The sequence below is a fragment of the Colobus angolensis genome, unplaced genomic scaffold (genome assembly GCF_000951035.1).
Source record: "Colobus angolensis palliatus isolate OR3802 unplaced genomic scaffold, Cang.pa_1.0 Scaffold119, whole genome shotgun sequence".
Taxonomy (NCBI): Eukaryota; Metazoa; Chordata; class Mammalia; order Primates; family Cercopithecidae; genus Colobus; species Colobus angolensis.
Window position 1 is genome coordinate 2,435,660 of NW_012113030.1, and position 27,989 is coordinate 2,463,648.

The 27,989-nt window shown below is 41.1% G+C and overlaps 1 protein-coding gene across 2 annotated transcripts in view; it reads left to right on the plus strand.

The window, feature by feature from the left end:
- Window positions 1-5,153: 5,153 nt before the first annotated feature.
- The window catches only part of MIPOL1 (mirror-image polydactyly 1), a 365,273-nt gene continuing 342,437 nt past the window's right edge, over window positions 5,154-27,989 (plus strand). The window contains exon 1 of one of the 2 annotated variants that reach the window (XM_011926108.1): window positions 5,154-5,300. The gene's annotated coding sequence lies outside the window, so the exon portion shown is untranslated. The remainder of the gene's footprint in view (window positions 5,301-27,989) is intronic. The other variant, XM_011926116.1, reaches the window with a different exon arrangement.

A 27,989-nucleotide genomic window follows, 5' to 3' on the forward strand; every position in this document is an offset into this window, starting at 1 on the left:
GATTAAAGACTTAAATGTAAGACCTAAAAGCATAAAAACCCTAGAAGAAAACCTAGGCAATACCATTCAGGACATAGGCATAGGCAAAGACTTCATGACTAAAACAGCAAAAGCAATGGCAGCAAAAGCCAAAATAGACACATGGGATCTAATTAAACTAAACAGCTTCTGCACAGCAAAAGACACTATCATCAGAGCAAACAGGCAACCTAGAGATTGGGAAAAATTTTTTCAATCTATCCATCTGACAAAGGGCTAATATCCAGACTCTACAAAGAACTTAAACACATTTACAAGAAAAAAGCTAACAACTCCATCAAAAAGTTGGCAAAGGATATGAACAGACACTTCTCAAAAGAAATTTACGCAGCCAAACACTTGTGAAAAAATGCTCATCATCACTGGTCATCAGAGAAATGCAGTTCCAAACCACAATGAGATACCATCTCATGCCAGTTAGAATGGTGATCATTAAAAAGTCAGAAAACAACAGATGCTGGAGAGGATATGGAGAAATAGGAATGCTTTTACACTGTTGGTGGGAGTGTAAATTAGTTCAACCATTGTGGAAGACAGTGTGGCAATTCCTCAAGGACCTAGAACTAGAAATACCATTTGACCCAGCAATCCTATTACTGGGTATATACCCAAAGGATTACAAATCATGCTACTATAAAGACACATACACACCTATGTTTATTGCAGTACTATTCACAGTAGCAAAGACTTGGAACCAACCCAAATGTCTATCAGTGATAGACTGGATTAAGAAACTGACACATATACACCATGGAATACGATGCAGCCATAAAAAAGGATGAGCTCATGTCCTGTGCATGGACATGGATGAAGCTGGAAACCATCATTCTCAGCAAAATATCACAAGGACAGAAAACCAAACACCACATGTTCTCACTCATAAATGGGAGTTGAACAACGAGCATACATGGACACAGGGAGGGGAACATCACACACCCGGGTCTGTTGGGTGGTGTGGGTGCTGGGGGAGGGATAGCATTAGGAGAAATACCTAATGTAAATGACGAGTTGATGGGTGCAGCAAACCAACATGGCACATGTATACCTATGTAACAAATCTGCATGTTGTGCATACGTACCCTAGAACTTAAAGTATATTTTAAAAACCCGTTAAAAAATGAATCATGATTCTTTAGACAGGTAGCTAAAGGATCCTTATATCCTTTAAAAGGATTACTATAGTCAAGCAAAGTGCCATGGGACTGACTTGAAAATTTTAAAAATAGCTTTAACCATCATATCTATGTTCATTAATCTCATGTCTAGCCTAGTCTAGAACACTTCCTTATATGTGACTGCTGGAAAGCTACTCTAAGATGCTTCCCTAGCAATTCAAACTCATTCTATCAAAAACGGAACTTACTTATTCACCAATTTCTTTAATATCATCAATGCTTTCCTCTTTCTCGTTATTTACTAGATTTGCAAGCTATTTCCCACTTCTTCAAGCCATCCTTTTCCATCTATCCTCATACATTTTATTTATTTATTTATTTATTTATTTATTTATTTATTTATTTATTTATTTATTTATTTATTTATTTATTAAGACAGGGTCTAACTCTGTCGCCAAGACTAGAGTGCAGTGGTGCAATCTCGGCTCACTGCAACCTCCACCTCCCGGTTCAAGTGATTCTCGTGCCTCAGCTTCCTCAGTAGCTGAGATTACAGACACGTGCTACCATGCCTGGCTAATTTTTGTATTTTTAGTAGAGCCAGGGGGTCCCACCATGTTAAATAGGGTGGTCTCGAACTCCTGGTCTCAAGTGATCCACCCGCCTCAGCCACCCAAAGTGCTGGGGTTACAGGTGTGAGCCACAGAGCCCAGCCTTTTTATCATTTTTCAATTAGATTAACTAGTCTTCCAAACTTGAGAATTTTGATTCTGAAATATATTTCCATATTTATAAATGAAAGTGTAAATCAAATCTCATCATTCCTGTTTAACTTTCAATATTCATTGACTATAGAATCAAGTCCAAGGTACTTAATTGAGAGATCATTTATATTGCCTGGCACGGTGACTCATGCATGTAATCCCAGCACTTTGGGAGGCCAAAGTGGGAGGACTGCTTGAGACCAGGACTTTGATACCGGCCCAGGCAACATAGTGAGTCCCCAACTCTATTTTTAAAAAAGACCTTTCATAATCTCTCCAACTTCATTTCCCACCACTTTCCATGTTAAATTTTATACTGTGATACTAAATTGCTTATAGCTCCTTACAGTATCTCACCCCCATATTGATTCCTTTATAAGGAATTCTGTTTTCTCTGCACCTCCATCCTCACCTGTTTACTTTGCTAAGTCTTATTCATACTACAGGAGGCATTTTCTCCTTCAGATTTTCCTGACTCTGTCTTCCTCATCCCCTAAACTCCCCTATCCCAAAGCCATTTCTCAGTTTACACAGTGTGATGGTTAATTTTGTTAACTTGGCTGGGCCATGGTGCACAGATATTTGGTGAAACATTATCCTGGATGCTTCTGTGAAGGTGCTTTTTTGATGAGATTACCATTTAAATCACCAGACTTTGAATAAAACAGATTATACTCCATAATGTGTATCCAACTACAATTCTTTTCTGAGGCTTGCCCGCCTCTTCCCTCAGATTTTGGACTCACTAAAAGTTCACAATTGCATGAGCCATTTCTTTACAATAAATCACTGTCCCTCTCTCTCTATGTAGTCTCTATGTGTACACACATATCCTTTTGGTTCTGTCTCTCTGGAGAATCCTGATTAATACATATGGTATTCTCACCTACTTGTGTGCCTAATTGTTATTCATTATTTTATTTACAGAACTGATCAGTGTGTGACACATTGCGGGAGCCTGATATTTATAGACTTGATAATATTAATAATAGGACATTCTTTTCTTCCCTGTAACAAAAGAGTGGTTCATTTTCTTCTTCTCATCTTCATCCATATTTCTGCAAAAGCCCAGCTTATATGAGAGATGAGGACATAGACAATATCTTTGATAATCATTTTGAGAAGAGAAAAAAGCTATAATTTATCTCTTTCACTTCTTATAGACAGGCAACTGTTAGAATGACAGAAAATGAAGAAATGGGTATGTTGGTTATGGTGGTGGTGGAGGGGAGTAGGGGAAAACTTACCTGTCGTGGTATGAAACGTTTAGGGAAAGAGCATTAATGAGTTACTTCCGGTACATTCAGAAAAATAATAGGGAGAATTAGTCCTAAAGTTTGAACTCACTGCATAAAACAGAGAGAGAGAGAGAGAGAATCAGCTTACTAAAAGGAAAGAAAATATGAGGTTTCTCTTTATCCTGGAGACGGTTAGCACCCAGATAACAGGCTTTAAAAAAAGGAGGAAATGAACTTTACTCAATGAAAAATATTATAATTTTCTCTAAATTTATTCTACTAATTCATCACATGGTTTGAATGTTCTCATTGTGGTAGTCACTATCCTGCTTTATTTCTTATTTCCTAGCTAGGAAAATCAACTTTTTCCTTTGTTTTGCACATAATTTGATTTGGCCTTAAGCCTTTGCACAAGCTATGTACTTCCCGATTGGAGTATTTACTCTGATAAACTGTACAATCTTTGCTTTTGTTTCATAGATGTTTATGGTACTTTATGTTCATAAATATGATTCAAATCCTGACTGAAGCAAAAAAAAAGAAAAAAAAACACTTCAAAGCTGAACCTGTAACAAACTTCTTGACAGCACTGTCTGCTCATTACAGCATACATCACCGAAATTTTGTGAATATTATAACCTCTGTTGTTCCAAGAAAACATTTTGTTTGTTAGTTTTCACAGCCTCATGCTCTGTCCCCCAGGCTGGAGTGCAGTGGCGCCAGCCATCGTAGCTTATTGCAGTCTCCACCTCTGGGGCTCAAGCGATTCTCTGGGACCCGTAGCTGGGACTACGGGTATGCACCATCATGCCCAGCTAATTTTTTTGATTTTTAGTAAAGTCAGGGTCTCGCTATGTTGTCAAGGCTGGTCTCGAACTCCTGGGCTCAAGTGGTCCTACTGCCTCAGCCTTCCAAAGTGATGGGACTACAGGCGTAAGCCACCGAGCCCTGCCATTTTAGTTTTTTAAACTCTATTTTGTACATTTACTAAAGGATAAGTTCCTTTCATTAACTTCAACCACCAATTTAGGAACCCGTCAGCACCTCATATTAGCCTATTCTCTGGGGTGTATTAAAAATATTATTGCTCATTACTCAGCACCCAGAAGAGTACCTGGCACATAGCATGTGGTCACTAAGTATTTGGCGTCTGAAGGAATCATGAGTAACAGGAGTTAAAGTGACATTTATAAAAGCAATTCTTAACTATGGAACAAAAAACCCAAATTTAAATTACTGGTAGTTAATTATACCATTCCTAGTTCACAGAGGTAGGCGAATTGAAAACTTTGGAAGTTTTTAAATTCTGTAAGGTTTAACATTTTTTCTTGGAGGATTCACATATCGTACATAAGAATCCAGATCTCATTCCAGCACTTCAGTAAAAAAAAAAAAAAAAAGGCACCAGCTCCAAGGTTTTAGTGTGAAACGTTCTTTGGCCAGGATCTAGACAGTACTTTTGTTCACTCAACCGGAGCCCGATCTGGTGCCATTTTCACTCGACCGTCGCTTCCAAACACGCCCCTCCCACCTCTCATCCCAAACCACACACAAAGAAGGAAACCACAATTTCGCCACGTCCTGGGAAAACTCCACCGGGCCAAGTGTGAGGCCACAAGACGCCGTTTTGTTCCGCGTTTTCCCTCTTCTAATCCTATTAGGTTTTGTCCAGACAACGTTTTGCTCTTTCAGAAGAGAAAGAGCGTTTTGTGCTCGTCGTCTTGGATTCGACAACCATAAGCGGCCTGTTAGGTCAGCCACTGCAGCGGATTAAGTTCGACTACTTTGTCTCCAAACTCCTCCCGAGCCTTCTCCTCAAGCTCTCTCTTTCGCCTGGAGGTCCCGCCTCGCGGCCCGGCAGCGCGGCACGCGCATGACTGGTGAGCGCCGCCTGCGCCTTCCCCTGAGGCGCGCCGCCGCCCCGTAGGCCCTCGCGCGCCGCCGGCGGCTGGCTGCCTCCCTCCCTCCTTCCTCCCGCGCCATGCCCCGCCCCTCTCCTCCTCCCGGTCGTTTGTGGGTGAGTCTGGAGCCGGGAGGTTCTGAGCCAGTGGCGATTGGCTGACGCGGTGGCTGCGCACTGGGCCTGAGAAACTCTGGTCGGGCGCGAGGTGTCGACTCCCCGGGCTATGCCAGGCGCATCTCAGGTAAACGGTGGGCCAGGGAGGTTTGGGCGACGGAGAATGATAGTGGTGGGCACAGATCAGCCGTGGAGTTTTCGGCCGCAGACTTTTCCTTGGAAAAGGAGAAGGGGCCGCGCGGAGTCAGTACTTAGTGAATGCTGACCCCGCGTGGCCGGGAGTGATGGGGCTCCCTCGAAGGTCAGTGTCGTGGGGTCCTCAGGTGGCAGACAACTCTTTTTGGGTATGATTTGGTATTGTCTCCAGTTTCCTAATACTGGACCTGAGCAGCTGAGCATTTATTCAAGGGTGTATTTTTTTTGTTTTTGTTTTTTGTTTTTTTCCCTTAAGTCGCGGTTAGTCAGAACGTTCCAGTCCTCGCTCAACCTCTGATCGACTCTGTGTCCTTGAGAGAGTCACTTACTCGTTTTATACTTCAGTTCTGACACGTGGAAGTGTGGGCGAAGAATGAGGGGCTTCTTTAAGCGCGCTGAACCATGCAGTAAAAAGATACTGTTGGGTTTTTTTTTTTTTTTTTTTTGGTTCACAATATTCCTGGGCTCGGTGCAACGTTTGGGAAGCATTTTAAGCTCGATAGATGGAGGGAACAAGACAGCCGTATTATTAGACAAGGATGGTAGAAAGGAACAACTTTCCACAAGCACACGCGTTTGGAAAAGCTCCTTTGAGCATTTTATGCAGGTTAAATCACAGTGGTAGTAGATAGAAATAAGTCAAAACAAAGGGCCAAACAAAACTACATTTCAAAGAGGTGGTGTTTTTTGTTCCTGGGTAACTTGAATATACTATCACAAGTTATTGGCGTTTCAAAGTTTTTCCTTGTGATCTGGTATGGAATTGATCTAAAATGACAATTACATAATCATTCTATGCAATCGTATGCCAATAAAATTAATTAAAAGAAAGTTGACTTTTTAAGAAATAGGACTCAAGACATGTCATTGATGGGAAGTAATGATGGCAATCAGCAAAATGAATGGGATATGTATACAATTTTCCTTCAAAGGCATAGAGTTTATAGAAATATTTTTATTGCGTTAATATTTAAAGTATAAAGACCTATAGAAAAGTGTATGAATCATAAGTGTACAGCTCAGTGAATTTTCACGAAGTGTACATACCCATGTATCCAGTATCTAGATCAGGAAAGAGCATTAATGTATCCCAGAAGCCCCACTTCGTGGTTCCAAAGGTAATCATTATCTGGACGTCTAACATTATATTTCACCTATTATTTACTTTATATAAATGGAGTAATATGGTATTTAGTCCTTAGTGTCCGATTTTTGCTCAGTATTTTATTTGTGAGATTTATTCAAGTTATGTAGCAGTTTGTTATTCTCATGCTGTATGTATAGTATTTCTAGTTTTTGGCTATTACCAATCTGCTATAAAGATTTTTAGAAATATTTTGATGAAATTATGTTTACTTTTTTTTCTTCTTTTTTTTGAGATGGACTCTCGCTCCGCCACCCAGGCTGGAGTGCAGTGGTGCAATCTTGGCTTACTGCAACCCCCGCCTCCCGGGTTCAAGCAATTCTCCTGTCTCAACCTCTTGAGTAACTGGGACTACAGGTGCCTGCCACCACACCCGGCTAAGTTTTGTATTTTTAGTAAAGATGGGGTTTCACCTTTTTGGTCAGGCTGGTCTCGAATTCCTGGCCTCAGGTGATCCACCTGCCTCAGCCTCACAGAGTGCTGGGATTACAGGTGTGAGCCACTGCGCCTGGCCATGTATACATTTTTATTGTGTATATGCCTACTAGTAAAATTACTGTGTTACAGAATAGGCAGATGTGTGCTTGTGGTATACACTACTGAAAAGTTTTTCATATTGTGTTAATTTACACTTTAGTGGCAGCTTGAGAATTCTGGTTCCTCCAAATGCTTGCAACATTTCACATTGTCTTTTTAATTTTAGCCATTCTAGTAGGAATATAGTGACATAACGTTGGGGTTTTCCCATAATTTCCCTAATGACTGATGGTATTGAGCACATATTCATGTGTTTACTGGCATTTGGAGATCCTCTATTTCTGTAAGGGACCAAACAAAAAGTGTAGGCAGCCCTCGCTTTGTAGAGTTTCAGTTAACCAAGTGATGTGTGAAGCTCAGACTACCTGTATTTTAGGTTGTACAGGCTGTACAGTCTCTGTTACATATTCTTTTCTGTTTTTTTCCTCTTTTCTTTGTTCCCAACCATTTAAAAATGTAAAAACCATTCTTAGCTCATGGGTTATACAAAAACAGTTGTTAAAAGATAACTAGGCACATTAAAATTTTAGGGTTTATATGAACATTCAGCAATTTCGTAAATTGGGTATCACCAGACCACAAGTCGTTCAAGACTCCACCAAGAGGGTGTGAAGGGAAAACTTTTATAAGGTGTTTATGGAAATAGACAAAGAAAATATTTGATTGGTTACAGTGGAATGTCTCTAGTTAGAAATTGGTTGGTGGTTTCTGATTGATTAAACTCAAGTTTAGTTTTACTGTTTACATTGAGTTGAGTTTTGATTTATTTACATAGGGACCCAAAGTGCTGAAACTGTCTCAACCTAGTGATTTCCCAATTAGTTTTTTTTTTTTTTTTTTTTTTTTTTTACACAGTCCACTGGCTGGATTTGGGTTGTGAGCCATAGTGTACTAACCCCTGCTCTATTGAAAAATGTTTGTTCAATCTTTTGCCAATTGGTTGGATGTGAAATCAGTAACTGAGATGGGCTACATTAGAGAAATATATATCCATAATACTATATCTATCTGTCTATCTATCTATCTATCTATCTATCTATCTATCTATCTATCTATGTGTGTGTGTATATATATATTTTTTTGAGATAGGGTGTACCTCTGTCACCCAGGCTGGAATGCAGTGGGGTGATCTTGGTTCACTGCAGCCTCTGCCTCCTGGGCTGAAGTGATCCTCTCACCTCAGCTTCCCAAGTAGCTGGGATTACAGACACACACCACCATGTCTGGGCTAATGTTTGTATTTTTTTGTGGAGATGGGGTTTTGCCACGTTGCCCAGGCTGGTCTTAAACTCCTGAGATCAAGTGATCCTACTTCCTTGGCCTCCCTAAATGCTGGGATTACAGGCACGAGCCACCGCACCTGGCCAGTATTGTTAAACAGCATGAGTTATAGTGTTTTGGTGTTGAATTTCAGATCTCTAAATATACTTTATTTGGTTTACCAGTTTTACCTTGAGACTAATTAGAGGCCAGTTTGATTCTTGTCTGAATTGTTTTTACTTCTCCCACTTTCTACTCACCCTGTAAATCTGAAGAACAAAAGAAAGGTAAGAAGTGAGAAAAGAAAGGAGAGACAATCTTTCTTTGATATCATTTAAAAGGCTAGGAAAGAAAAGTATGAATGTCTAGACAGTTCTGGGTATTTTGAGTAAAAAATATAAAAAAATACATTGTTTCACATGTTCGTGTGAAGAGATCACCAAACCGGCTTTGTGTGAGCAACATGGCTGTTTATATCACCTGGGTGCAGGCGGGCTGAGTCTGGGTGGTGGATTGTCATTAGCTCTTATAGGTTTTGGGATAGGTGGTAGAGGTAGGAGCAACGTTTTTTGGGCAGAGGGAGGATCTCATAAAGTACATTCTCAAGGGTGGAGAGAATTACAAAGAACCTTCTTAAGGGTGGGGGAGATTACAAAGTACATTGGTCAGTTAGGGTGGGGCACAAATTACAATGGTGGAATGTCATCAGTTAAGGCTATTTTCACTTCTTTTGTGGATCTTCAGTTGCTTCAGGCCATCTGGTCACAAGGGATGTGATGGCTTAGCTTGGGCTCAGAGGCCTGACATACATAATATACTTATTGTAATATTTTGAGGTGAATATTGTCCTTTGAGCTATTCCATCCTGGGATGGCTTCTTTAAACATTTTTATCTAGTGATTGAGTGTACTCATGATATAGGAATAGCCATTGACTTGGGCCATGAAGCTCAACTGTGACATCATCTCTTCCCAGGATGGAGGTCGTTTCTTCCTTAAATGTCCCTTTGGACTGCCCAGTTCATCTTTTACTCTTGGCCCTGTGCCTTTTACTCAGTATTGCCCCAAATTTTACTTTAATGCCCTTCAGCCCACCATCCATGTTAACATTTTTAGCTAACACTTTCTAGGTTTTTGTTGTTGTTCTTGTTGTTGCTTTTAGAAACAGGATCTTGCTGTGTCACTCAGGTTGGAGTATAGTGGTGCAATCATAGCTCACGGTAACCTTGACCTGGGTTCAAGCTGTCTTCTCCACTGCAACCTCCCAAGTAGATAGGACTGTAGGTGCTCAACATCACACATAACTATTTTATTTTTTGTTTTTGTTGAGACAAGAGTCTAGCTTTGTTGCCCAGGCTAGTATCCAACCCCTGGCCTCAGGTCCTCCTGCCTTGACCTCCCAAAGTGCCAGGATTACAGGCATTAGCCACTGCACCAGCCCCTTTTTTGTTTTTAAGTAATTTGTAGAAGTGAATTTAGTGTATATTTAAATATATATGCTAATACTAATGAAGGGTGTGAGGGTAATTTCATCAGTGTGATCCTTTCTTTGATATGTATAATTGGTTTTTTTCAGTCTTACTTGATTGTATGCAGATGGATTTAAGATGGGCCTCACCTTCCACTATCAATTCATTGCAGTTAAGTAAGCTTTTCTTATATAGAAATTCTGGATCCAGTACATACTGCATTTCATTACACACACATGCACACACACACATAATGACTAATGTAAATACCTTACTGCTTTATAAGTCCCACACAAAGCAATTGTATTCATATGCAGTGTTTTTCATGGCACTCCTTGAATCAACTTGGAGTCACTGCAAATTATTATGGGTAATAAAGGGCATGTGCCAGTGGAAGGGATTCTCAGACAAGGGAGTCCCCTCCGTCCATGGCTTCAGACTTCATAAGGGAGCAAATAGGGAATTAATGTGGCACAAATATTTAATTTGTACCATCAACCTTAGATGATGCTTTCAGGTTAATAAGGATGTATTTGTGAGTGGAATTGTAGTCACTAGCTTCCGACAGTACCTTCTCCTCCGGACATTGCCTGCGTTACATTGCCATTGTTGACTTCTGGGACAATTTTCCAGAATTTCATTGCTAACACACCTTGCCTTTTCTGGTTGCAGTTTTTAGATACTTTATTTAGGTTACATTTAATCTTGTTTACCATGTTTAGAGTGACTGTGTGTTCACGGTGAATGTATTTGTCTAGTGCTTATTTGTTGCTTTTATAATTTATTTCCAGCAAATCTTATTACTAGTATGTCCAGCTACCTGGGACTGGGGATGGGCAGATGACTCACTTTCACTTGCAACTTCACATACCATCTAGAGATGGCTTAGGATTGATGAGAGAAAAAGAGATAATGCACAAGATGAATCAATTGTAGCTGTTTTTGTTAGCATTGTATTATTATTCTCTCTATTGAATTTATTAGATTTTGAGACTATCATAAAGAGAAGATAGAACTGTTTTAGAGCATTAATTACAAAAACAGTTTACTATAGTGGAAAGAGCACAGGACATAAGAGCAAAATAAGTGTGGCTTACTACCTGTTTGTGTTAACTTTTCCTGGGACTCAGCCTTCTTTTGTGAAATAAGGCATTTTGATGAAGTATCTCTAATCTCTGGTAATCTTTTTCAAAAGACACAGAGTTGGGAATGCCAAGAGACCATAGGGGTCATGTAGGCTACCTTCTCAGTTTAGTCACATAGTTACTAGAACTTATTTTTTTCTGATTTTTATTCCAGTTGCTTTTTCCATTATACTACCTGTGATAGGGAGCCTTCTAAAGTGACCTTGGTGTTCACTCTTACGTAGTTCCTTCCTCTTGAGGGTGAACTAGACCTAGAGGCTCACTTCTACTAGAATATGGCAAAAATGGTGTGATGTCACTTCTCAGATTAGATTACAAAATTTATGACTTCCCCTTTTTGCTGGCATTCTGTTGCTCACTCACCTTGAGGAAGTCAGCTGTCACGTGAGCTGACCTGTGAAAAGGCCCACCTGTCAAGGAACTGAAGGGGACCTCCAGCCAGTAAGGAACTGAGTTTCTCAGTCTAAAAACCCTCAGGCATTTATTTAATTATTTGAGATGGAGTCTCACTCTGTTGCCCAGGCTGGAAAGCAGTGGTGTGATCTTGGCTCACTGCAACCTTCACCCCCAGGTTCAAGCAGTTCTCCTGCCTCAGCCTCCTGAGTAACTGGGACTACAGGCTCGTGCCACCACGCCCAGCTAATTTTTTATATTTTTAGTAGCGATGGGGTTTTACCACGTTTGCCAGGATGGTCTTGATCTCCTGACCTCATGGTCCACCCACCTTGGCCTCTCAAAGTGCTTGGATTACAGACGTGAGCCACCACGCCCAGCCCGCTCAGGGATATTAATCCTGCCAATGACCACCGAGAGAATTTAGAAACAGATCCTCTCCTTGTTGAACGTTGAGATGACTGTACCCCTGGCTGACACTTTGATTCCAGTCTTGTGAGAGACCCTGGGCTGGAGGACTTAGCTTAGCAACCCTCAATTTCTGATTTTTAGCAACTGTGAGATTACAAATGTGTATTGTTTTAAGCTCTTGAATTTGGGTTTAATGTGTTAGGTAGTGATATGATTTGGCTGTGTCCCCATGCAAATCTCATCTTGAATTGTAGCACCCATAATTCCCTCATGTTGTGGGAGGGGTCCAGTGGGAGATAATTGAATCACAGAGGTGGTTTCTCTCATACTGTTCTCATGGTAGTAAGTCCACGAGATATGATGGTTTTATAAGGGGAAACCCCTTTTGCTTGGCTTTCATTCTCTTTTGCTGCCACCATGTGAGACGTGCCGTTCACCTTTCATGATGATTATGAGGCCTCCCAAGCCACGTGGAACTGTGAACACATTAAACCTCTTTCTTTTGTAAATTGCCCAGTCTCAAGTATGTGTTTATTAGCAGTGTGAAAACAGACTGACACAGTAAACAGACTAACACAGTAAATGGACTAATATAGTAGAGTGGAATGCTGCTGAAGAGATACCCGAAAATGTGGAAGTGACTTTGCAACTGGGTAACAAGCAGAGGCTGGAATAGTTGGGAGGGCTCAGAAGAAGACAGGAAAATGTGGGAAAGTTTGGAACTTCCTGGGGGCTTATTGAATGGCTTTGCCCAAAATGCTGATAGTGATATGGACAATAAAGTCCAGGCTGAGGTGGTCTCAGATAGAAATGAGGAACTTCTATCTGAATGTAGCAAAAGCAAAGAGACTGGCGGCATTTTGCTCCTGCCTCAGAGATTTGTAGAACTTTGAAATTGAGAGAGATGATTTAGGATATCTGATGGAAGAATTTTTTTTTTTTTTTTTGAGATAGAGTTTTGCTCTTATTGTCCCTGTTGGGGTGCAGTGACAGAATTTCTGCCTCTGGGTTCAAGTGATTCTTCTGCCTTGGCCTCCTGAGTAGCTGGGATTACAGGCATGCACCACCATGCCCAGCTAATTTTTTGTATTTTTAGTAGAGACGGAGTTTCATCATGTTGGCCAGGCTGGTCTCGAACTCCTGACCTCAGGTGATCCACCTGCCTCGGCCTCCCAAAGTGCAGGGATTACAGGCATAAGCCACCACACCCAGCCAGTGGAAGAAATTTTTAAGCAACAAAGCTTTCAAGAGGTGACATGGCTGCTCTTAAAACACGTTCAGTTTTTTATTTTTAAATTTTTTTATTATACTTTAAGTTCTAGGGTACATGTGCACAAAGTGCAGTTTTGATACATAGGTGTACATGTGCCATGTTGGTTTGTTGCATCCATCAACTCATCATTTACATTAGGTATTTCTCCTAATGCTATCCCTCCCCCAGCTCCCCACCCCCCAACAGGCCCTGGTGTGTGATGTTCCCTGCCCTGTGTCCAAGTGATCTCATTGTTCAATTCCCACCTATGCGTGAGAACTTGCAGTGTTTGGTTTTTTGTCCTTGTGATAGTTTGCTGAGAATGATGGTTTCCACCTTCATCCCATGTCCGTGCAAAGGACATGAACTCACCCCTTTTTTTTTATGGCTGCATAGTATTCCATGGTGTAAATGTGCCACATTTTCTTAATCCAGTCTATCATTAATGGACATTTGGGTTGGTTCCAAGTCTTTGCTATTGTGAATAGTGCCATAATAAACATACATGTGCCTGAAACACATTCAGTTTTATAAGGGAAGCAGAGCATAAAAGTTCAGAAAATTTGCAGCCTGACCCTGCAATTGAAAAGAAAAACCCATTTACTGAGGAGAAATTCAAGCCAGCTACAGAAATTAGCCTAAGTAACAAGGAGCCAAATGTTCATCCCCAAGACAATGGGGAAAATGTCCCCAGGGTATGTTAGAGGTCTTCACAGCAGCCCCTCCCATCATAGGCCCAGAGGCCTACGAGGAAAAAATGGTTTCATGGACCAAGCTCAGGGTCCCCATGCTATGTGCAGCCTAGGGACTTGGTATCCTGTGTCCCAGACACTCCAGCCTTGGCTGAAAGGGGCCAATGTAGAGCTCAGGCCATGGCTTCAGAGTGCACAGGCCCCAAACCTTGGAAACTGTTGAGCCTGTGAGTGCACCGAAGTCAAGAATTGGGGTTTGGGAATCTTCACCTAGATTTCAGAGGATATTTGGAAACCCCTGGATGTCCAGGCTGAAGTTTGCTGCAGGGATGGGGCCTTCATGGAGAACTTCTGGTAGGGCAGTGCATAAGGGAAATGTGGGATTGGATCCCCCACACAAAGTCCCTACTGGGGTACTGCCGAGTGGAACTGTGAGAAGAGGGCCACCATCCTCCAGACCCCAGAATGGTAGATAGGCTTGCACTGTGTGCCTGGAAAAGCCTCAGACACTCAACACTGACATGTGAAAGCAGCTGGGAGGGAGGCTGTACCCTGCAAAGCCACAGGGGCAGAGCTGCCCAAGATGTGGGAACCCACCTCTTGCATCAGTGTGACCTGGATGTGAGACATGGAGTCAAAGGAGATAATTTTGGAGCTTTAAGATTTGACTGCCCTGCTGGATTTTGGAGTTGCACAGGGCCTATAGCCCCTTCATTTTGGCCAGTTTGGCCCATTTGGAGTGGCTGTATTTACCCAATGCCTGTACCCCCGTTGTATCTAGGAACTAACTTGCTTTTGATTTTACAGGCTCATAGGTGGAAGAGACTTGCCTTGTCTTAGATAAGACTTAGGGCCGTGGACTTTTGAGTTAATGCTGAAATGAGTTAAGACTTTGGGGGATTGTTGGGAAGGCATGCTTGGTTTTGAAATGTTAGGACATGAGATTTGGAAGGAACCAGGGGTGGAATGATATGGTTTGGCTGTGTTCCCACTCAAATCTCATCTTGAATTGTAGCTCCCATAATTCCCTCATGTTGTGGAAGGGACCCAGTGGGAGATAGTTGAATCATGGGGCAGTTTCCCCCATACTGTTCTCCTGGTAGTGAATAAGTCCAGGTGAGTTCTGATGGTTTTATAAGGGAAAACCCCTTTCACTTGGCTTTCATTCTCTCCTGCCACAGCCATGTGAAATATGCCTTTTACCTTCCATGATGATTGTGAGGCCTCTCAATCCACGTGGAACTGTGAGTCTGTTAAACCTCCTTCTTTTGTAAATTGCCTAGTCTCAGTTATGTTTTTATCAGCAGCATGAAAACAGACTAATATAGGTAGCAATAGACAACTACACTACTCATTAATACCAGAAAAACTTTAATCTGTTTTTATCAGTTTAAACTTATTTGAGGACATGATATTATTATTTTTTGAGTTGGAGTCTCTCTCTGTTGCTCAGGCTGGAGTGCAGTGGCACGATCTTGGCTTACTGCAAGCCTCCCAGGTTCATGTGATTCTCATGCTTCAGCCTCCCGAGTAGGTGGGATTACAGGCACATGCCATCATGCTTGGATAATTTTTGTATTTTTAGTAGAGATGGGGTTTTGCCACATTGGCCAGGCTGGTCTTGAACTCCTGACCTCAGGTGATTTTCCCACCTCAGCCTCCCAAAGTGCTGGGATTACAGGTGTGAACCACCATGCCAGGCTGAGGGCATGCTATTTTTTATATCTTGAAAAACCAAATATTAACAGTTTTAATTATAAATCCCACACTTGTTTTTAGTTATAATTTAACTGCTAGGTGTTTGTTTTATTTCTAAGCTGGCAATGTAAATAAATTATTACTTTGAAGGATTGATTTGGTGTTTTTTTTTATAGTAGATGACCAATAAGATGTATTTACCCTAGATCTGCTTTAGGCTGTTGGCATAAGCATTGCTGACTCAGATATTGGCTGCATTGAAAGCATTTTTAATTTAGATTTTATACTGTTTTGGATGCATATAGTCAAGTAATCTATTCTTGTTATGAATTTGCAGTTCCGTGTTAGGATGATTTGATTATGTATAAATATTACTTGGAGAATGACTTTTAATATGCATGGTTTTATAAGTTTTGGAAGCTGCTTGAGTACAAGAAGAATCGTATTACTGGAATCCTTAATGCTGTATATTATTTTATTGTCTATTAAAGCATACCGATTTCCTATCATCATAGTTTTGAGGATTTTACTGCTGAGTAACAAGTTTCGAAAAGCAGAAAATATAAATAAATGAAAATATAAATAAATAATATAGAGAAATTAACTTTTAGAAAACATAGATCAATTAATGTAGATAGTATAGATCAATTAACTTTTAGAGAACATAGCAGCAAGTAATACATGAAAAGTATATAAAACATACATGGACAGTTTAGTAAATGAATAAAAAGTGAACACCCATGTAGCCACCATCAAAATATTTAGATTTTTTAATTTTTTGAGACAGGGTCTCACCATGTTGCCCAGGCTACAGTGCAGTGGCACAATCTCCACTTACTGCAACCTCTGCCCCCTGGGTTCAAGTGATTCTCCTGCCTCAGCCTCCTGTGTAGCTGGGATTACAGGTGCATTCCACCATGCCCAGCTAATTTTTGTATTAGTAGAGATGGGGATTCACCATGTTGGCAGGCTGGTCTCAAACTCCTGTTGTCAAGTGATCTGCCTGCCTCAGCCTCCCAAAGTGGTGGGATTACAGGCGTGAGCCACTGCACCCGGCCTTGTCACTGTACTTCTGACATTATCATTATGTAAAATCTTGGTACAGTGATCAAAACCAGAACACTAATATTGTGGTTTCACTGGGTAATTCACTAAATATTGCATAAATTTGAATAAGTTGAATAAAATTAGAAAATATAATTTAATTAATAATACTATTCATTAGACTGTAAACTTGATTGACATATCACTAGATTTTCTATTAATGTTCTTTTCCTATTCTAGGAACAAATCCAGAGCTGATGTTATATTTAGTTGTCATGTTTCCAGTGTCTTTTCCTATTTGTGACTTCTTTCTATTTATATATAGCTATGTCAGCTCTCTTTTGATTAATCTGTGCATAGATCTGGATTTTTAAAAATCCAGTGGGACATCTCTGTCTTCCAGTTGGAGCATTTAGCATTTGGGTCATTTCATCCCTTTATATTTTTTATTATTGCCTTTTTTCTTAACCTTTTGTTATTTTAGAAATTATATAATATAAGACTGGGCATGGTGGCTCACCCCTGTAATCCCAGCACTTTGGGAGGCTGAGGCAGGCGGATCACCTGAGGTCAGGAGTTTGAGACTAGCCTGGCCAACATGGTGAAACCCCATCTCTACTAAAAAATACAAAAATTACATGGGCGTGGTAGCACTTGCCTGTAATCCCAGCTACTCAGTAGACTGCGGCAGGAGAAATGCTTGAATCCGGGAGGCAAAGGTTGCAGTGAGCCAAGATCATGTCACTACACTCCATCCTGGGTGACAGAGCAAGACTCCATCTCAACAACAACAACAAAAAAAGAAATTAGATAATATATATACATGGTTTTGGTTTTTTGCTTATTTGAGACAGAGTTTCACTCTGTTGCCCAGGCTGGAGTACAGTGGTGCAAACATAGCTCACTGCAGCCTTGACCTCCTGGGCTCAAGCAATCCTCCCACCTCAGCCTCCCAAGTAGCTGGGACTACAAGTGTGCCACCACACCTAATTTTTAATTTTTTTTTTTTTCTGGTAGACATGAGGTTCCCCTATGCCCAGACTAGTCTTGAACTCTGCTCCTTAAGCGATCCTCCCACCTTGGCCTCTCAAAGTACTGATTACAGGTGTGAGCCACTGCACCCTGCCAAATTAATGTGCTCTATTATTTTGTAGCTTACCTCTTTAATTTAATAATATCTTGTACATGTGTATGTTTTTGAAAAACGCTCAAACTGTGTTTCCCTCTTCTCTCACACCACACTAATCAACATGGAAGACTTCTGTGACAAAATGTCAGGGAGTTTTTCTCTACCAAAAAGCAGTGGACACCAACTGGATATCCCCCAATTCAATTCTGACACTATATACTTGGAGATAGTGTCAGAACCCACAGGTTGGGTGCCCACGCCCCAAGACTGCCCCATCCCCCTGCCCTTTTTTAATGGCTCATCCCTTTTGACACCAGTCACAAGTTAGGGTTCCCATTACCTTCTCTTTAGTTTTGATTAAATTGCTGGAGCAGCTCACAGAACTCAGGGAAGGTCATTAAGTGGTTGATTTATAAAGGATGTTTAACTGCCCATTGGGTGCTTCCTGATCACTGCACAGTCAAAACTAATTCACTGAGACTGTGCTGTTGCAGTCGAGAGGTTTATCAATGCAGAACTAGCCAAGTGGATGGACTGGCGGGATTACTCTAATCAGTCTCCTCGAAGACTTGAAGATTAGGTGGGCAGGGGGCTAGAGAATGAGTTTTGCTGACATGTGATGCAATCATAGGCATGTGGAGAGTGTGTGCACTGAGTTGGCCTCTCTGTGGGGGCCACAGGACTGGTTGAGGCATCTAAAAGAGCAATAGGGAAAGTCACAAACCTTGTGACCTCTGGCCACATGACTCCTGACAGCAAGGGATTATAGAAAGGGAAGCGAGAGGACAATGTCTGGTTATCATTGAACTACAGCTACATTGTAGCAGAATTTAGGTATCTCCCATAATCCTAATTTTGTGGCCTTTCATTAGTTTTACAAAGGTGGTGTTGGTACCTGAACAAGTAGGGCTTCATTTTAGGCAGGTACTATTATCATCCCTACTTCAAAATTAAACTATAAACTAAATTTCTCCCATGATTAGCTTGACCTACACCCAGGAAAGGTGAGTGCAGCCAGCCTGAGAAGCTAGAAGCAAGATGGAGTCAGCCATGCTTGATTTCCTTCACTGTCATAATCTTTGCAAAGGCAGTTTCAGATGTTATAAAGGATAAAGATGAAAGCAAGCATAGGAGATGAGGGGGCAGAGCAAGGTGATGGAATAGAAAGCTCCACTGCCCACCCCTCCACCACCTAAACAAGGACACCAAGTTAACTATCTGCACAGAAAAAAACACCTTCACGAGAGCCAAAAATCAAGTGAGCACACATAGTACCTGGTTTTAACTTCATATTGCTGAAAGAGGTACTGAAGAGATGGAAAAAAACAATCCTAAGTCACTGTGACTGTTTCCCCACTCCCAGCAGGGGTGGCATAGTGCAGAGAGTTTCTCTAGGAACTGGGGGAGAGAAAACACAATTGTGAAACATTGAACCCAGTACTGTCCCGTTAGGGCAGAAAGGAAAAGCAAACCAAACCCAGCTGATGCCCGCCCATGGAGGGAACATTTATACCAGCCCTAGCCAGAGGGGAATTGCTGATCCCAGTGGTCCAAACTTGAGTGCCTTCTAACCTTGCCACTGAGGTCTGCAGCACTCTGTGTCTCCATATAAACTTGAAAGGTAGTGTAGGCTATAAGGACTGCAACTCTTAGGAGAGTTCTAGTGCTAAACTAGGCCCAGAGACAGTGGACTGTGGTTGGGGGGCTTGTGACATACTGAGACACCAGCTGGGGCAACCAACGGAGTGCTGGTATCACCCCTCACCTAACCCCAGGCTGCGTAGCTCTCAGTTCCAAAAGAGACCCTTTCCTTCTGCTTGAGGAGGGGGTGAGTGGGGAGGACTTTATCTTGCATCTAGAATATCAGCTCAGCCACAGCAGGATAGGGCACCAGTCAGAGTTTTGAGCCCCACTCCATGTCCTAGCTCCCAGATGACATTTCTAAACACCCCCTGGGCCAGAAGGGAACTCACTGCCTTGAAGGAAAGGACCTAGTTCTTGCAGCATTCATCACTTGTTAACTGAAGAGCCTTTGGGCCCTGCATAATCAGCAGTGATACCCAGGTACTACATCGAGGGCGTTGGGTGAGCCTCTGAGATTTGCTGGCTTTAGGTAAGACTCAGCACATTACCAGCTGTGGTGACTATGAAGCAAAACTCTTTCTGTCTGAGAAAAGTAGTTGGAAAAGTAAAGAGGACGGACTTTGTTTTGTACCTTAGATACCAGCATTGCCACAGGTGGGTGGAACACTAAGTGGGCTCTTGGGGTCCCTGATTCCAGAACTTGACTCTTGGATGACATTTCTGGACCTGCCCTGGGCCAGAGGGGAATCCACTTCCCTTAAGGGTGAGTCACAACCCAGGAAGCACTCATGACAGGCTGATATAAGAGACCTCGGGCTGTAAGGGAAGACTGACGGTAGTCTGGTGGTACTCCTCAAGGCCCAGGGTGACAGTTGCTACGGGATAAGGCACCTCTGCCTTTGGAAAGGGGAGGGAAGGACTGAGTCTTGTGCTTTGAGTTCCAGCTCACCCACAGTACAATAGAACACCTGGTAGACTTCCAGTGTTTTTGACTCTACTTCCTGACTCTTGTATGGCACTTAGGGACCCACCTGGAGCCTGGGGGACCTCACCACCCTGAAGGGAAGGACATAGGCCTGGCTTGCTTTGCCTCCTGCTGACTATAGAGTCCAAGGGTCTTGAGCGAACATTGGCTGTAGCCATGGAGTTACTATGGCAGACCTTGGGCGAGATCCAATGCTGTGCTGGCTTCAGGTCAGACCCTGCAGTCATAGTGGTGGTGGCCACAGGGATACTTATGTCACTTTATCCCTAGATTTATGTGGCATAGAACAGAGAGAGATTCTGTGTGTTTGGGAGAAAGTAAGGGAAGAGAACAAGAATCTCTGCCTGGTATTTCAGAGAATTCTTCCATATCTTGTCCAAGATTATCAAGATTGTACCTATGTGAGTCTGCAAGAACCACAGCATTACTGGGCTTGGGGTTCCCTCTAAAGCAGATATAGCTTAGGTCACACCTAAGTCCTTCCAAATATCTGGAAAGCCTTCCCAAGAAGGACAGCTACAATAAACCCAGACAGTGAAGACTACAATAAATACCTAACACTTCAATGCCCAGATACCAAAGAAAATATACATTTACACTATTCAGGAAGACATGACCTCACCAAATGAACTAAATAAGGAAGCAGGGACCAATCTTGGAGAAACAGAGATCTGAGACCTTTCAGACAGAGAATTCAAAATAGCTGTGTTGAGACCACTCAAAGAAATTCAAGATAATACAGAGAAGGAATTTGAATTCTATCAGATACATTTAACAAAGATATGGAAATAATTAAGGAGAGTCAAGCAGAAATTCTAGAGCTGAAAATGCAATTGACATACTGAAGAATATGTTCAAGTCCTTTAATAGCAGAAATTGTCAAGTAGAAGAAAGTTAGTGATCTTGAAGATAAGATATTTGAAAATACACAGTCAGAGAAGACAAAAGAAAAAAGAATAAAAAACAATGAAGCATGCCTACAGGATCCAGAAAATAGCCTCAAAGGGCAAATCTAAGAGGTATTGGCCTTAAAGAGAAAGTGGAGAAAGAGATCGGGGCAGAAAGTTTATTCAAAGGGATAATAATGGAGAAATTCCCAAACTTAAAGAGAGATATCAATATTTAAGTACAAGAAGGTTATAGAACACCAAGCAGATTTAACCCAAAGAAGACTATCTCAAGGCATTTGATAATCAGACTCCCAAAGGTCAGTGATAAAGAATGGATCCTAAAAGTAGCAAGAGAATAGAAATAACATACAATGGTGCTTCAGTGTGGCTGGCAGCAGACTTTTCAGTGGAAACCTTACAGGTCAGGAGATAGTGTCATGACATATTTAAAGTGCTGGAGGGCAAAAAAACCCTTCTACCCCGGGATAGTGTATCTGGCAAAAACATCCTTCAAACATGAAAGAGAAATAAAGGCTTTCCCAGACAAACAAAAACTGAGATATTTTATTAATGCCAGATCTATTCTACTAGAAGTGCTAAAGGGAGTACTTTAATTAGAATGAAAAGGATATTAATGAGTAGTAAATAATTGCCTGAAGGTACAAAACTCACTTGTAATAGTACACAGAAAACCACAGAATACTATGGCATGGTAACTGTGGTGTGTGAACTACTCTCATTCTCGGTAGAAAGAATAAATGATAAAGCAATAAAAAGTAACTTCAACTTTTCAAGACATAGTACAATAAGATGTAAATAGAAACAACAAAAAGCTAAAAATCAGGTAGATGAAGTTAAAGCAGAGTTTTTATTAGTTTTCTTTTTGCTTATTTGTTAATGAGAATAGTGTTAAGTTGCTTTCAGATTAAAATAACGGGTTGTAAGATACTATTTGCAAGCCTCTTTGTGGGCGGCAAACTACCCAGGTGCTGAGGCAAGAGACTGAGGGCACGAACTGTCCCAATATAATAAAGAAAATAAAATAAGAATAGTTATACTAGATATAGATCATAGATATGATTATATATGAATATCATTAATCATTAGTTTGTAGCAATTACTCTTTATTCTAATATTATAATAATCCTTGCTTTACAATTATAACCTAGGAAAAGCCAGGCCATACAGAGATAAGAGCTGAGGGGGCATGGTGAGAAGTGACCAGAAGACAAGAGTGTGAGCCCTCTGTCACGCCCAGACAGGGCCACTAGAGGGCTCCTTGGTCTAGTGGTAATGCTAGCGTCTGGAAAGACGCCCCTACATACAGAGATAAGAGCTGAGGGGACATGGTGAGAAGTGACCAGAAGACAAGAGTGTGAGCCCTCTGTCACGCCCAGACAGGGCCACTAGAGGGCTCCTTGGTCTAGCGGTAATGCTAGCGTCTGGGAAGATGCCCCTACGTACAGAGATAAGAGCTAAGGGGACATGGTGAGAAGTGACCAGAAGACAAGAGTGTGAGCCCTCTGTCACACCCAGACAGGGCCACTAGAGGGCTCCTTGGTCTAGCGGTAATGCTAACGTCTGGGAAGACACCCGTTGCCAAGCGGACCATGGTCTAGTGGTAGCATCAGTGCCAAGGAAAAACACCCGCTACTTAGCAGACTGGGAAAGGGAGTTTCCCTTTTCCCGGGGGAGTTTAGAGAAGACTCTACTCCACCACCTCTTGTGGAGGGCCTGACTGATGTCAGGCCCATCCACAGTTATCTGGAGGCCTAACCATCTCCCTGTGATGCTGTGCTTCAGTGGTCATGCTCCTGGTCTGCTTTCATGTTCCATCCTGTACATCTGGTTTTGCCTTCTAGATAGCAGTAGCAAAATCAGTGAAAGTACTAAAAAGTCTCTGATATGCAGAAATAATGGCATAAGCTGTCTTCTCTCTCTCTCTGTCTCTCTCTTTCCGCCTCTGCTACCAAACAGGGAAGGGCCCCCTGTCCAGTGGACACATGACCCACATGACTTTACCTGTCATTGGAGATGGCTCACACTCCTTACCCTGCCCCCTTGTCTTGTATCCAATAAATAACAGTGCAGCCTGGCATTTGGGGCCACTACTGGTCTCCATCTTGGTGGTAGTGGTCCCCCAGGCCCAGCTGTCTTTTCTTTTATCTCTTTGTCTTGTGTCTTTTTTCCTACAATCTCTCGTCTCTGCACATGGGGAGAAAAAGGCACCGACCCTGTGGGGCTGGTTCCTACACCTCATGGTAACCTCAAACCAAAAAACATAAAATGGATACACAAAAAAATAAAAAGCAAGAAACTAAATCATATCACCAGAGAAAATCACCTTCACTAGAGGAAGACGGGTTGGAAATAAAGAAGGGAGAGAATATCATAAAACAACCAGAGAACAAATAAGAAAATAGGTGGAGTAAGTTTTTACTCATCAATAACAATGTTGAATGTAAATGGACTAAACTCTCCAGTCAAAAGACATAGTGTGGTTGAATTGATGAAAAAACAAGACCTGTTAATCTGTTTCCTACAAGAAACACACTTCACCTATAAAGACATAGACAGAAAATAAAGGGATGGGCTGGGTGTGGTGGCTCACGCCTGTAATCCAAGCACGTTGGGAGGCTGAGGCAGGCGGATCTCCTGAGGTCAGGAGGTCGAGACCAGCCTGGCCAATGTGGTGAAACCCTGTCTCTACTAAAAATACAAAAATTAGCCAGGTGTGGTGGTGGGCACCTGTAATCTCAGCTACCCAGGAGGCTGAGGCAGAAGAATCACTTGAACCTGTGAGGTGGAGGTTTCAGTAAGCCAAGATCATGCCATTGCACTCCAGCCTGGGTGATAGAGCAAACCTCCATCTCAAAAAAAAAAAAAAAGAAAGAAAGAAAGAAAAGAAAGGGATGGAAAGAGCGGAAAGAGCTATTCTATGCCAACAGAAACCAGAAAAGTGCTAGTTATGCCAGGCAAAATAGATTTAAAGACAAAAACTATGAAAAGAGACAAAGAATGTCACTATTTAATGAAAAAGGGGTCAATTCAGCAAGAGGATATGACAATTTAAAATATATATGCACCCAACAGTGGAGCACTCAGATATATACAACAAATATTAGAGGTAAAGAGAGAGAGAGACTGCAATACAGTAATAGCTGGAGACTTCAACATCCCACTTTCAGTGTTGAACATATTTTCCAGACAGAAAATCAACAAGGAAACATCAAACTACGTTTGCATTATAGACCAAATTGACCTAATAGATAGTTACAGAACATTTCAGTGAAGAGCTACAGGATACACATTCTTTTCCTCAGCACATGCATCATTCTCATGGATAGACCATATGTTAGTTCACAAAACAAGTCGTCAGACATTCAGAAAAATTGAAATAATGTTAAGCATCCTTTCTGACCACAATGGAATAAAATTAGAAATTAATAAGATGAATTTTGGAAACTGTACAAATATTTGGAAATTAAACAATATACTCCTGAATGACCAGGGGGTCAATGAAGAAATTAAGAAAGAAACTGAAAAATTTCTTGAAACAAATGATAATGGAAACACAGCATCAAAACCTATGGGATACAGCAAAAGCAGTACTAAGGGAATTTTATAACTATAGGTGCCTACATTAAAAAAGAGGAAATACTTCAAATGAACAGTCTAACAATGCTTTTAAAGAACTATCAAAGCAAGAGCAAACCAAATCCAACATTACTAGAGGACAAGAATAAAGGTCTGAACAGAAATAAATTAAATTTTAATAAAAATACAAATGATCAATAAAACAAAATATGGGTTTTTGAAACGTTAAACAAAATTGACAAACCTTTAGTCAGACTGAGAAAAAAGAGAGGATCCAAATCAGAAATGAAAATGAGACATTACAACTGATACTGCAGAAATTCTAAGGATAATTAGTGGCTACTATAAGCAACTATATACCAATAAATTGGAAAATCTAAGAGAAATGGGCAAATTCTGAGATAGTACAACCTACAATGTTCGAATCAGGAAGAAATTCAAAACCTGAACAGACTAGTAATAAGTAATGAGATTGAAGCCATAATAAAACGTCTCCCAGTGATGAAAAGCCCAAGACCTCATGGCTTTACTGCTGAATTCTAACAAACATTTGAAGATAAACTTAATACCAATCCCACTCAAATTATTCTGAAAAATAGAGGAGGAGGGAATATTCCAAACTCATTCTCTGAGGTCATTATTTCCCTGAACCAAAACCAGACAAAGATACATCAGAAAAAGAAAACCAATCTCTCTGATAAATGTTAATACAAACATTCTCAACAAAATACTAAAACCGAATTCAGCAATCCATTTGAAAGATCATTCCTTATGATCAAGTGAGATTTTTCCCTGGGATATGATGATGGCTCAACATACGCAAATCAATCAATGTATACATCATATGAGCAGAATGAAGGATAAAAACCACAATGAGATACCATCTCACACCAGTTAGAATGGCAATCATTAAAAAGTCAGGAAACAACAGGTGCTGGAGAGGATGTGGAGAAATAGGAACACTTTTACACTGTTGGTGGGATTGTAAACTAGTTCAACCATTATGGAAAACAGTATGGCAATTCCTCAAGGATCTAGAACTAGATGTACCATATGACCCAGCCATTCCACTACTGGATATATACCCAAAGGATTATAAATCATGCTGCTATAAAGACACATGCACACGTATGTTTATTGTGGCACTATTCACAATAGCAAAGACTTGGAATCAACCCAAATGTCCATCAGTGACAGACTGGATTAAGAAAATGTGGCACATATACACCATGGAATACTATGCAGCCATGAAAAAGGATGAGTTTGCGTCCTTTGTAGGGACATGGATGCAGCTGGAAACCATCATTCTTAGCAAACTATCACAAGAAGAGAAAACCAAACACCGCATGTTCTCACTCATAGGTGGGAACTGAACAGTGAGATCACTTGGACTCGGGAAAGGGAACATCACACACCGGGGCCTATCATGGGGAGGGGAGAGGGGGGAGGGATTGCATTGGGAGTTATACCTGATGTAAATGACGAATTGATGGGTGATGACGAGTTGATGGGTGCTGCACACCAACATGGCACAAGTATACATATGTAACAAACCTGCACGTTATGCACATGTACCCTAGAACTTAAAGTATAATAATAAAAAAAAAAACAAAAAAAACCATATGATCATTTGAATTGATGCTGAAAAGATTTGATAAAATTCAACATCCCTTCTTGGTAAAAACCCTCAAAAAGCTGGATCTAGAAGGAACATACCTCAACATAATAAAAGCCATATGTGACTGACCCACAGTTAGTGTCATACAGAATGGGGAAAAACTGAAATCCTTTCCCCTAAAATCTGGAACATGACAAGAATGCTCACTTTCACCACTGTTATTCAACATAGTACTGTAAGTCCTAGTTAGAGGCCTTCCTTCTTTTTTAAAATATTCTCTTAGTACTATGGATTTACTTTTAAGCATTGATCTAGTTACATCTAACATTTTAAAAAATTATCTAGTTCAAAATGTTGTGTTTCCATTTCTATCTTGTTCAGAAGTTTCCCTTTTAGCTTCCTTTTTAGAACAATGGGTTATTTGGGATTGCTAAGGATTTTTCAGATTATCTTTCTGTTATTGATTTCTAGTTTATTTCTTGTCTATTTTTAGTTATCGTGGTAAGATAACATAATTTTCATGATTTCATCTTTTTTCAATTATTATTATTTTTTTTGAGACAGAGTCTCACTCTGTTGTCCAGGCTGGAGTGCAGTGGTACAATCTCTGCTCACTTCAGCCTCCACCTCCCAGATTCAAGCAATTCTCATGTCTCAGCCTCCCGAGTAGCTGGGATTACAAGTGTGCACCAAAATGCCCGGCACATTTTTGTATTTTATTTTAGTAGAGATGAAGTTTCACCATGTTGGCCAGGCTGATATGGAACTCCTGACCTCAAGTGATCTTCCTGTCTCAGCCTCCCAAAGTGCTGGGATCACAGACGTGAGCCACTGCGCCTGGCCGATTTTATCTAAGTGTATTGAGGTCTGTTTGATGGACCAGAATAGGGTCTATTTTGGTAAATGCATCATGTGCACTTGAAAATATTGTGTATTCTGCCATTGTTGGGTGGGGTTTTTAAATAAATGTTATTTTAAGAAAAACAGGCTGGGTGTGATGGATCACACCCAGAATCCCAACACTTTGGAGAGGCTGAGGCAGGCAGAACACTTGAGCCCAGGAATTCAAGACCAGCATGGGCAACATGGTGAGACTCCATCTCTACAAAAAAATAGAAAAATTAGCCTGGTGTGGTGGTCCCAGCTACTCAGGAGGCTGAGGTGGGAGTACTGCTTGAGCCCAGGAATTTGAGGCTGCAGTGAGCTGTAATTGCGCCACTGCATTCCAGCCTAGGCAACAGAGTGAGACCCTATTTCAAAAAAAAAAAAAAAAAAAAAAAAAAAAACACCAGAGCTGGGTAGTATTAATAGTTAAGGCGGTAAAAGCAGATTTTATTTAGGAACTAATGCAATAGGGGAAAAGAGACCTCAATATAGAAGTGGGTTCAGTTCCCATGAGCATAGGCAAATGGGACTTTACAGCTAAGGAGCAGGGAGGGGATCAGTGGATGGAAAATTACTAACAGGAATCATCAGGGTTAGAGAAGATTGTGGTTAAACCAACTTGACAGGATTCTTGCTGAAGTCAAGCCATGGTGATCAAAGATGGAGAATTCTCAATAAACTGACTTAGCAGAATTCTTGCTAAAATTGGATGGTGCAGAGACAGACACAGAAACCCAAAAGGTTGAGGGCTAGTGTAGTAGATGGTTCAAAGGAGCCTCATTAAAGTTTGGTCAAGGCAAGATCCTTTTTATTTGTTTTTTATTTTTTTGAGACAGGATTTTGCTCTGTCACACAGGCTAGAGTACAGTATAGCGGTGTGATCACAGTT